The sequence below is a fragment of the Pelophylax lessonae genome, assembly GCF_965119305.1.
Source record: "Pelophylax lessonae genome assembly, chromosome: 4".
NCBI lineage: Eukaryota > Metazoa > Chordata > Amphibia > Anura > Ranidae > Pelophylax > Pelophylax lessonae.
Genome location: NC_138771.1, coordinates 272,215,103 through 272,227,943, shown reverse-complemented (window position 1 = coordinate 272,227,943; position 12,841 = coordinate 272,215,103). Strand labels below are relative to the sequence as shown.

Genomic DNA, 12,841 nt, shown 5'->3' with positions numbered 1-12,841 from the left:
GTAAATGGAGCTGCACATATGCAGCTCAGTGTACAGTACAAGGCAGGTCTCTGAATTCCAGGAGGGATGAGTAGCATCTTCCCCCGCAGGTCGATTAAGAGGCCTGAAGACCAGCACTCAGAAAAAGATGCCAGTGCCGGAGCAGGACCGTTGGACTGATGAGTATTAGGCCTTTAGTTCTGCTTTAATTTAAGTCTAAAGCTAAAACTTTTTTTTTTTTTAGTTTTGAATAAAAAGTAAAAAAAAAATACATTTCCTGTCCTCAAGAAAAAACGAAGTGAAAAGAAAGCGTACCAAAGTGAGCGAAATTTCAATCCTAGGGTAGATATAGACGTGCGTTCAGAGCGTTAACTCTGACGCCCGATCTGTGTTCAGATAGTGCTTCAGGGGCTACTGAGAGGTGGTGAGGAACCAATGTGATGCCTCCTAACTACCTGTTTTAACCCCATTTTTGCAGACTAACACGCCACAACTGCGTACATTGCAGGAGTTTGCAGTGCTTCCCCATTTGCCAGAGTATGTAGCGTTCGACGGGCTTCCAACCTACTTATCACTACTTGTTATGTAAACTTTGCTGCAGACGCAAAGCAAAGCATCATGACCACAGCATATAAACACTCCTGTATGCTGCCTTAAGGGGAAGGGGGGTTGGCGGGTGTCAAAAGCACAGCTCATCTGCGCATTTGTTCTTGCCCCCTAAGTCTAAATGAAGCCTTAGACAATTGCCACCAAAACATTTATCCCACTTGGAAGATTTGCCCACTTGGAAGATCACCATATGTCACCAAAACAAAAATCGAACACTTCCACGCTTTATCCAGAAGTAAAATATCATGTTTTGGCTTTAGAGAAACTTGAAATGTTTGTTTTATCTGCCATGTGCCAAGAAGGGTAAACCATGTCGAAACAATGACCCTGTGGCAGACAGGAAGGTTAAGGATTGAAAAACATATCACCATTTTACACAATAATAGTTGACCATTGGTGGGTGTGTAAAAGCTCACTGGTTTCCAGATTATTTGTTTTCATTTTAGTGCTCACTAATAGCGGGTAATAAATAGCTTTCCATCCCACAGGATAACTTTACAAGGTTATTCAGGCATGCATTGTTGGATTAAATTATCATTCAACGCCTCCTACAGAACTGGATGTACACAAATCAAGCTAAAAACTTGTGTACAAAATAACTGAATAATGCTACTGAAAAGCCAGAGGTGCAATAAAGAAAAAGTGTCAGAAAAAGTAAAATTGGCCATACATTAGTCAAATTTAATTTAATATAAATTTGTTTTTAGGAATGTTTATCCCATTTTCTCATAGGAATGGGGTGAAACCGATGATCATCTTTGAGAACAATGTTCTCAAACAAAATTCAAATTTTTCTTAAATTACTGTACGATTGTTTGAACAAATACTACTTGTGTATGGCCAGCTTAGATCATTTTAGTGTTTTTTTTTTTAGAAGATCTTGGCCCTTAACCGAGAATGATAACTTCTTTGTAATGACAGGAGTAGAAATCCCGACATCAAACAAGAAAGATCACACCCTATTTTATCGAGTAGTACCTGTCTATTCAGTCTTCTGAGGTAGAACCACAACAAATAAACACACTTGTACAGTGAGGGAAAAAAGTATTTGATCCCCTGCTGATTTTGTATGTTTGCCCACTGACAAAGAAATGATCACTCTATAATTTTAATAGGAGGTTGATTTTAACAGTGAGAGACAGAATAACAAAAAAAAAAAAAAAAAAAAATCTAGAAAAACGCATTTCAAAAAGTTATAAATTGATTTGCATTTTAATGAGTGAAATAAGGATTTGATCCCCTATTAATCAGCATTATTTCTGGCTCCCAGGTGTCTTCAATACAGCTAACAAGCTGAGATTAGGAGCACTCTCTTAAAGGGAGTGCTCCTAATCCCAGCTTGTTACCTCTATAAAAGACACCTGTCCCCAGAAACAATCAATCAATCAGATTTCAATCTCTCCACCATGGCCAAGACCAAAGAGCTGTCCAAGGATATCAGGGACAAGATTGTAGACCTACACATGGCTGGAATGGGCTAGAAGACCATCGCCAAGCATCTTGGTGAGAGGGAAACAACGGTTGGTGCGATGATTCGCAAATGGAAGAAACACAAAATAACTGTCAATCTCCTTCTGTCTGGGGCTCCATGCAAGATCTCAACTCATGGGGTTTCAATGATCATGAGAACGGTGAGGAATCAGCCCAGAACTATACGGGAGAATCTTGTCAATGATCTCAAGGCAGCTGGGACCATAGTCACCAAGAAAACAATTGGTAACACACTACACAATGAAGGACTGAAATCCTGCAGAGCCCGCAAGGTCCCCCTGCTTAAGAAAGCACATGTACAGGCCTGTTTAAATTTTGCTAATGAACATCTGAATGACTCACAGGAAAACTGGATGAAAGTGTTGTGGTCAGATGAGACCAAAATCAAGCTCTTTGGCATCAACTCAACTCTCCATGTTTGGGGAAGGAGAAATGCTGCCCCCAAGAACGCCATTTCCACCATCAAACATGGAGGTGGAAACATTATGCTTTGGGGTGTTTTTCTGCTAAAGGGAACAGGACAACTTCACTGCATCAAAGGGACGATGGACGGGTCCATGTACCGTCAAATCTTGGGTGAGAACCTACTTCCCTCAGCCAGGGCATTAAAAATGGATCATGGATGGGTATTCCAGCATGACAATAACCCAAAATACATGGCCAAGGCAACAAGAGAGTGGCTCAAGAAGAAGCACATTAACTTCCTGGAGTGGCCTACCTAGTCTCCAAACTTTAATCCCATAGAAAATATGTGGAGGGAGCTGAAGGTTCAAGTAACCAGACATCAGCCTAGAAACAATAATGACGAATAGGATCTGCAAAGTGGAGTGGGACAAAATCCCTCCTGAAAGAAACGTCTAAACTCTGTGATTGCCAACAAGAGCTATGCCACCAACTAATATGTCATGTTGTGCAAAGGCGTCAAATACTTATTTCACTCATTAAAATGCAAATCAATTTATAACTTTTTTGAAATGCATTTTTTGGCTTTTTTTGTTGTTATTCTGTCTCTTACTGTTAAAATAAACCTACCATTAAAATTATAGACCGATCATTCTCTTTGTCATTGGGCAATCGTACAAAATCTGCAGGGAATTAAATACTTTTTTCCCTCACTGTAGATCAGTCCTAAAAGAAGAATGTCTGGAGACTTCAATCTTTAGAGCAGAACTTCACATAAAAGTGAAAGTTCCACTCATTCTCTTCTTGCCTCCCCCCCCCCTTCCCCCCTTCTGTAACATTAGTTTTACCTTTTCTTTCTGTGAGCGGATACCTTTTCTGACAAGTACCTGCTCTCACTTTCACATTTCTACCTAGGCAAGAGTTATGGCAATTTGCCGGCCCACAACCTCCTGGGACACGTCACATGTCCCAGAAGGCTGCAGGACCAGATGAAAAGTGCAGCTTGATCTTATGCATGTTGAGAGAGGTCACATCTGGCCACTTCAGCCAAGATGATGGCACCAGGCATATGAAGACCAGCGTAGAATGGGCCCTGGTGAAGACAGTGCAGGACTCATGAATTGGTAAGCATCTATTTCTTAAAAGACAGCAGCTAAAGTATCTGCAGCTGCTGACATTTATTTTTTTAATTTTTTTAAAACGAGCGTAGTATTTTATATTTTAATTACTCAAAAATGTAAACAACAATTAATGATAAAAATCACATAATGCGTACAATGCATAACAGAAAACTTTTTCAGAACTCTGAGCAATCACAATTTTTCTCACATAAGTAGGGTATGGTCCATTGAGACCAAATAATTTTGTGTTTGTGCAGCCTATGCACTTTAATCAGCAGTATAATATTAATGGATGTTTACACCAACTTAAGCTCAGTTAACCTATTGTGACATTGTGACCCATAATTGCTAAACCTGAACATTTGCCTTGCCATTTTCTTTTTCATGGACTAGAAGAATTATAAGAGCAGTATGCAATATACTATGAAGACTGAATCAAATATAAGGGCAGAATGCAATGTGCTATGAGGACTAAGACAATTATGGGTAGTATGGGTAGGGTAGTATGCATAATGTTATAAGGTCTGAGAAAAAATAAGGGCAGTATGCTATATACTAAAATGAATGAAAGACTTATTAGTGCAGTATGCAATAAGCTATAATGACTGGAAGGACTTATAGGAGTAATACGCTGTAGGACTGACAGACTTAAAGGGGCAGTATGCAATATTCTTTAATGACAGACAGACTTGAATGGGTAGTATGTAACAAGCTACAAAGACTGAGAGACTAAGAAGTCTTTTGGTCCTTTAGGAATATTGCTTTCTGCTCTTATAAGGCTGCATTCACACCTGAGCGTATCGTATCAGGCGTTTATTTGGGAGTTTTGTAGTTGTTTTTTAGAGCATTTTTTGGGCCTTTCTCTGGCGTTTGTTGGGCGTTTTATGAGCGTTTTTAGGGCATTTTATGAGCATTTTTTGGGGTGTTTTTTTGCAGGCGTTTTGATTTATGTAAAAAAATGTACTGTCACAAGCCAGTACATGTAACATACAACAGGCTACAGATATAACTTGTGCAGGTTCTTTACAAATGGGGCTTGGGCAAGCTATGTTACCTGCTTTTGATGACCGCAAGCAGCCGATACGGATACAGAGATAAACCAATCACAGAGAGAGCATACGGATAAGATATTAAAAATATATCTTACCGTATTTCAGAGGTGATCAGTCTCCCCCTCTCTGCGAATTGATTCCTCCCAGCCTCCTCTTCATCGGCTTTCTCTCTTGGTTGAAATACCCAAGCTCCCCGTACGGGCCACCAGTTGCTTTGGATCGGAACAATGCCGATAGAGTTATATCCGTCCCTGGCCTAATTTTTAAGAATAATGCATGTGTGCACACAGAGAAATGCTGACACTGACGCAGTCAGGGTGAAACAGTTCTGCTTTATAACTTCCGCCTTTTAAGCTTATAAAGCCCATACAGAACATCTCCAGGAAATGTCCTGTAGGCATGGCATTAAGTTAGACAGTTAAATTATAATCTTATTTGATTGGATGTATCTATGCACATATAACTTTGTTCCAGGATATGACCATCTTCTGTCCTAGGTGTGTCCTTCACTGGAGGCGCCATCTTGGAAATCATCTGTTCTTCTTGTTTTCTTATTTCTTCGATTTATAGGAGAAAAGTGATCTGGCAATTATGTTTGAGCAAGGAAAGTATTTCATATAACTAAATAGCATAAAAGCATATTAGCATATTAGCATAACAGCACTATACCATAAAATACCATAAATGGGTATAAATGGTTTATAAGCTTGTATATAATACTGTAGAAATAGGCATTTTACTAAAACCATCAATTACATCCATTACAGTCCACCCGTGTGTTTGAAATACGCCTGTGAAACGCCAGTGAAACGCCGATAACGGAGTTTTAATGCATTCCTATGGGACCAGAACAGCTCTTGGTCAGCCCAAAAAGAAGCTCCTGCACTTTTTTGAGCTACAGGCGTTTTGCTTCAGGGGACAAAACGCTCAGATGTGAACAGGGGCCGTTAAAATGAATGGGATTTTGATTGTTGGGCGTTTTGGATTTTCACAGATGAGCGTTTTATGGGCTGAAAAACGATCAGGTGTGAACAGGGCCTAAGGACTGACAGTCTTGCTGTTATTGTGCACAGATATAAGATTACTCCCTTTCACATTCTGAAGAAACCAATTCAACTGACTGTAAGCTCTTCAAGGCTTGTGTTATAATTATGCAATAATCACTAGTACTGCTTTAGCCATAAGCCCAGGAGTTTTTGTTTTTTTTATTTAGTCAGGTAAATATGAAATATTTAAATGAAATACTTGGTATTTTCCTTCTTGAGCGATCAGGTGGATACTTTGGCCCTTTTTAGTATTTTCCAGTTTCCTTACCTCTTGTTGAAAAAAACGCTGAAATTTACACTTACAAGTACATGGTTGACAGCAGTGAGTAATCCCAGTAACTCATTTCTCATTGGACTGAGGTTTCAATGAGAGACAGCTTGTATTAAAGATGATGATTACTGCTGTACTATCTTTTTAGCTCACCCATAATGCTCTAGGAATCTTTTTTTGTAAAAAGATGATTGTACACATATAATATAAAAACAAATATAAAACACCAGTCTGAAGATAAAAACTTTAAAATAATTAGGTAACAAAACTAGCCCAAAACCAATATAGTTTCTTCTTATGCACATATAAACATTGAGGTCATGCTGCCCTAAATTCCACTTAACATACGTAACTGAGGTCAAAGTCTTTGTTTGTGCCCTAAGCTAAACAAATTTTAACTGTTGACCAATGTTAAGGAAAAAAAGTGTCTAAACACTTTGAAGGATTAACATCAAAATCTATCAAGATAAGAAAAGATAATGTTATCCTCTTAAATGACATTTTTTGGTCAATGTGATGAATACTGATGACTTTTATTTTTATTTTTCCATTATATTTTCAGAAATAGCACCCTTAATGTAACCAAACACATGAGATAGAGTTAAGAAGATCAGATCTGAATCCTCGGGGTCCCTACTCCATAGATCAGGGATTCCCAAACTATGGCCCTCCAGTTGTTCAGGAACTACAATTCCCATCATGCCTAGTCATGTCTGTGAATGTCAGAGTTTTACAATGTCTCATGGGATGTGTAGTTCTGCAACAGCTTCAGGGCCGTAGTTTGGGAATCCCTACCATAGATAGCATATTGAGCAGTCACTTCTGGGTATAGTGTACAGGATGATGTCACTTCCTGTAAGACAATAGAAACTGGCTGAATAAATTCCCCCCAGTTTCTTTTCTTTAGACCAGTTGACAATGAGTTGGTGAACACATAGACTAACCTGTTTCCTGATCTGTATTTGACCATTGGATTACAATCATTTATGTCACTAGCCATCTTTAGGGTTTATTTGAATGAGCAATGAACTGCAACTTACAGACAGAAAAAAGGCAAAGATTCGAACACAGTATTAAGTAAGTTGTGTTCTAAAGGGCTACGCAGGGATATGCAAACTGTGGCCCTCCAGCTGTGGCAAAACTACAAGTCCCATCATGCCTGCCTCTGAGTGTCATGCTTGTGGCTGTCAGAGTCTTGCTATGCCTCATGGGACTTGTACTTCTGCAACATCTGGAGGGCCACAGTTTGCACATCCCTGGGCTACAGTGTGAAATGGAGTCCACAGCAAACAGGATAGGAGAATATTTCTAGGAACAGATATGCCTAATTTAGTATCTGCAACCAAATATAGGGAATCCACAAACTAGGGCAATAATAGCAAAAAAGAAAAGCAAACAAATCATGTACAATAAAATAGGGTTACATTCAGGGCCGGACTGGGAATAAAAACCAGCCCTGGAAATAATTTCATACCAGCCCCATACCATTATTATGCCAGCCCCAGTGGCGTAGCGTGGGTTGTCAGCACCCAAGGCAAGGCAAGTAATTTGCGCCCCTAACCAACGGACATTTAGCGCTCTCTGGCTCCCTACCACTCATACAGAATTAAGGACAGCCCAGCTGGGAGGCCACAGGCTCTAGGAACAGGCCCCCCTTCCCCACTATCTAATACACTGCTTACCTCCTTTCCCATAATCTAATACACTGCTGACCCCCTTCCCCACTATCTAATACACTGCTGATGGCCCCCCTACCCACTATCTAATACACTGCTGATCACCCCCGGCCCCCTCCCCCTAATACAATGCTGCCCCCCCCCTCAGCCCTCTCCCCCTAATACAATGCGGTTCTCCACTGGCCCCTCCCCCTAATACAATTCTGATTCCTTCCTCCACCTAATACACTGCTGATCCCCTCCAACCCCCCTAATATACTGCTGACCCCCCCCCCTGGCTCCCTCCCCCTAATACAATGCTTATCTTCTCCCTAATACAATGCTGATCCCCCCTCCCCCTAATACAATGCTGTTCCCCCCTAGCCCCTCCTCCTAATACAATGCTGACCCCCCCCCCTGGCCCCCTCCCTCTAATACAATGCTGTTCCCCCCAGCCCCCTCCTCCTAATACAATGCTAACCCCCCTCCCCCTAATAAAATGATGACCCCCCCTGGCCCCCTCCTCCTAATACAATGCTGTTCCCCTCCCTCCCCCTAATAAAATGCTGTTCCCCCCAGCCCCCTCCTCCTAATACAATACTAACCCCCCTCCCCCTAATAAAATGCTGACCCCCCAGCCCCCTCCCCCTAATACAATGCTTCCCCCCTCCCCCTGATACAATGCTGTTCCCCCAGCCCCCTCCTCCTAATGCAATGCTAACCCCCCTCCCCCTAATAAAATGCTGAGCCCCCTGGCTCTCTCCCCCTAATACCATGCTGTTCCCCTCAGCCCCCTCCTCCTAATACAACACTAACCCCCTCCCCCTAATAAAATGCTGACCGCCCCCCTCTCCATAATAAAATGCTGACCCCCCCCCCCAAGGCCCCCTCCCCCTAATACAATGCTGATTTCCCCCTCCCCCTAATACAATACTGTTTCCCCCCTCCCCCTAAATTTGGGGGGGGGGGGGTGGCGTATCAGCATTGTATTAGAGGGAGGGGGTCAGCATTGTATTAGGGGGGTCAGCATTATATTAGGGGGTCAGCATTATATTAGGGGGCCAGCATTATATTAGGTCAGCATTGTATTAGGGGGCCAGCATTGCATTAGGGGGTCAGCATTGTATTAGGGGGCCAGGCCAGCATTGTATTAGGGGGTCAGCATTGCATTAGGGGGCCAGCATTGCATTAGGGGGTCAGCATTGCATTAGGGGGCCAGCATTGCATTAGGGGGTCAGCATTGCATTAGGGGGGCCAGCATTGCATTAGGGGGCCAGCATTGCATTAGGGCGCCAGCATTGTATTAGGCTAGCCCTCCCCCACCCCCCGAGCATTTACTCTTACCTGGCTGTTTACATGTGGCAGCTCAGGTTCTGCTGCTCTGCTCAGCCTCACACTGTGACCTGTCCTTCTGCTGCGATGCGAAGATGCTGCTGGGGGAGGGATCCGCGCCATCATGCAGAGATGCAGGAGATGATGATCCGCCGCCGCGCAGCCGCCGCCCGCCGGATGTGACGTGATGACGTTCACATCGGCTGGCGTAGGAGAAGATCCGTCGCTGGAGCCGGAGAACAGCGGGGGCCGGGGTTGCAGCGGCCAGTATCAAGCGGCCCCATCTTAAAGCGGCACTAGCGGGTGGCCCCATCTTAAAGCGGCGGTAGCGGGCGGCCCCATCTTAAAGCGGCAGCGGCCCCATCTTAAAGCGGCGGTAGCGGCCCCATCTCAATGCGGCCCCAGGGCCGGCGGCCCACCGGGGATTTTCCCGGTATCCCGGTAGGCCGGTCCGGCCCTGGTTACATTTATTAAATAAAAGCAAACTGGCAACTCACCCATTTCCCACTTGTGACATTACACATCAGGCCAGATGAGGAACAATCTTGCGGCAGTAGCAACCTGTGTGCCATGGCCAGTGGTGGGACTAAGAAGTTGTTCTTACCCCTGTGACTGTCACTCCTGTAAAAAGGGATCTGCCCTACTCTTTTCAAGGGTAGTATCATCCACAGTCTCCTGGCTGCATCTCTAGGGAGACAAGGTGCAGACAATGTCAGGGTTGGGGTCTGGAGGGCAAGTCAGTGTGTTTCAAGAATAAAACTTTTTTTTAAGCCTGGAGTTTTGGTATATATAGCCAGGGCCGTCTTTAATATTGATTGGATCCTGGGCAAACATTTTCTTGGGCCCCCCCCTCATACAAATTCGCTCTCCACCTGCTCTGAGACATACAAAAAATAGCAGCTAGACTCAAAATCAGTTTACTGAATCAGATCAGGCAGCAACTGCAATTGGTTGCCAGAGGTTGCAGTGTATTATTACTGCTCACTGACTGGCTGCTAGAGGTACAACGCACATTATGGCTCCCTGTTTATTTTCTAGAGGTTATAGCACATTACTTCTGCTTGTTGATTGGTTGCTAGAGATTACTGTACATTAATACTGCTCACTGATTGGTTTCTAGAGGTTACTGGACATCCTTACCACTCACTAATTGGTTGCTAGAGGTTACTGCACATTATTACCGCTCACTGATCGGTTGCTACAGGTTACTGCATATCCTTACTGCTCAATGATTGTTTGCAAGAGGTCAGTGCACACCATTACTGCCCACTGATTGGTTGCTTGCCTGAACACCATGGACTGGGGAGGTGAGGGGACACATCAATAAATAGACAACCAGGGATACTAGGACTCCTGGATCAGTGGCAATGCTGGGGAAGGGGGGGGTGTGATCAGTGGCAATGTTGAGGGGTTGATCGGATCAGTGGCAGTGGTGGGGATATGGGATTAATTAGGAGGCAGTACACTGTGGCAAAGTCTGAATCATGTAGAGCAAAGCTGGAAAACTTTGGCAAGCATATAGTGTGGGATTCTACACTGACCACCAATGTTAGGGGGAATTTAGACTGACCACAATGTAAGGGGGATTTTATGCTCCCCCCCCCCCCAATATAAAGAGGGATTTCTACACTGACACCAATGTAATAGGAGCATTTACACCAACCGCCAGTGTAAGGGGGAATTTACACTCACTGACAACCATTGTCGAGGAGATTTGTACTGACCACCAATGTAAGGTTACACTTCTACACCGACCACCAATGTTATGGGGTATTTACACTGATCACCAATGTAATGAAGAATTTACACTGACAACCAATGTAAGGGGGGATCTTCACACTGGCCACTAGTGTGAATGAAAGAATTGTACACCAAGCCCCAATGTAATGAGAAGATTTACACTGACCACCAATGTAACTGAGACATTTAGCCTGCATTCACATTTCTTGTGTCAGAAAAGCATGCAAATCACTTTCCTGATGCCACAGAAACGTTTTGCACTTTAGCATATACACAGCAGTGGCATTAATTGTTAACGACACCCTCACGCATCTGCTGGGATGTGCGTGTTCACATCCACCCAAAATTCACGGTGCTGTGCCACCATGTTATTTTGAAAAAGGGTTCCACCTCCAATTTGCTTACCTTTGCAGAACAGCTGATGGTAGGCTTAATGACTTCAGTTGTAGGCAGGACTTTCAAGCATGCCCCTTTACCTCCCCAATGGGCAGCATTCAGCAGAAGTGAAGTTAGATATGACCTCAGGGGGTCATGATATACATATGAATGCTGCTGGTCCACGGCTATGTACATAATAATGACGCACAATTTACATATCAATGCAGGTTATTACCATCTAAACACAGGGTCAGCAGGTGAGTCATCTGTGCAGGGCAATAGGGGAGAGCTGGGCAGCATTAGTAACAGAACTTTACACTGAGATATCCGGACAAAACGTGGGACTAAAACTTCAAGGGTCAAGGGAATTTGAACTGGATGATTAGCAAGTATGAGGCAGCTGCTTTGGGCCCCACAACAATGAGGGGGCCCAGGGCAGCTTCCCTTTTTGCCCTGCCTTAAAGACTGCACTGTATATAGCATTTGAGAGTGAGAGTGGGAAAGAGGGCTGGGGAACGGCAGTAAACTAGCTATAAGACACAAGTGTACAGTAAGCAGGTGCTCCACCCTGTGCTGTCACTAAATAGGGGGACGGCTTAGCTGAGAAGCTCTATGCCATGGCCTGCCTAGAAAGGAATCAAAAGGCAAAGCCTAAAGATGTAACTACCAGCAATTTTTGCATGTGCTGAATGCATGCTAGGGAAGTTCTCCAGTACTCTACCACATATGGACACATATATGACCTTTGGGAATGTACCCCCCCCCCCCCCGTGCAGTTGCTGGGTCTAGCTGAATGAACTGTCATTGCACTTGTTGGACTGTGTTTTTGAGTTATCCAAAAAGTCTGATCAACCGTTTAATGCCTGGTCTGAAATTATTTAAAGGGGTGCATGGAGGTTCATGGCATATCTAGAAGAACAGGGCCTGTATACACATATAGGGATGAAGAGGAAGGGAACAGAAGGCCACCACAAGAGGTTAACTCAGCAGTAGTTGCTACGGGTAACCATGGACTGATGGGAATGTAATAGTAGCCAGACAGCAAAAAGAAGTACCAGGCACGGGTGACAGGTTCTCTGGTAGTTGGTGCTCTGGGTCCATAGACGCCCTTCCAGAACTGGATCACTTTTTGAAGGGTAGTTGACAGGTGGCTGGGAGGCAATGTGTCACCTCCTCACTGCCTCCTTCAACCCTGAAGAGTCCGATTCACCACGCTGCAATGCACTTGAATGGGTCACGTTAAAGTGGCGGTACTGTCCCCTGAATGTGACAGGGCGGTTCATTTTTGCTGTAACTGTGACGCAAAGCATTTGTGGCCACTGCATGTATACAGCACTGAGTGGCTGCATGTTCTTTTTTAGATGGGCCGTCAGGGGGCAGTAAAACTCTAGCTCAACCATCTCTTTTTAGCGCCCCGGTTAACTGTGTGAACCAGACCTTAATTTTGGAAAGAGCTTTGCAGCATTATACATAAAGAAAAGAACATGAGTTTACAAGAGAAACACCAGAGGAGGAAACTAATTCTAGAATGGTACAGGCAATTTACATTACTGCAGCAGAACTTTATTGAAACATTTGAGAAGACTCTTCTGCATAGTGATACATGAAGGATGTTTGTAAAAAAGGATCATTTGACTTTCTATTATATTTTTGTTGGACACTTTACTTGCACTGCTGCTCTCTAGTGGTTTATTTCAGAATCCTTAGATAAAGTGCCACCAAATACTCAGTGTTATCATTGCAGTACTACTGTAGTTTACAGTGC

At 43.6% G+C, this 12,841-nt stretch overlaps 1 long non-coding RNA gene across 1 annotated transcript; it reads right to left on the bottom strand.

Moving 5' to 3' along the window:
- Window positions 1-776: 776 nt before the first annotated feature.
- Window positions 777-11,757, bottom strand: LOC309554265. Its single transcript, XR_014225223.1, has 3 exons — window positions 11,626-11,757; window positions 9,456-9,645; window positions 777-915 (listed from the first exon to the last, which is right to left on the bottom strand). It is a non-coding gene; the product is annotated as an uncharacterized lncRNA (long non-coding RNA).
- Between the last annotated feature and the right edge of the window lie 1,084 nt (window positions 11,758-12,841).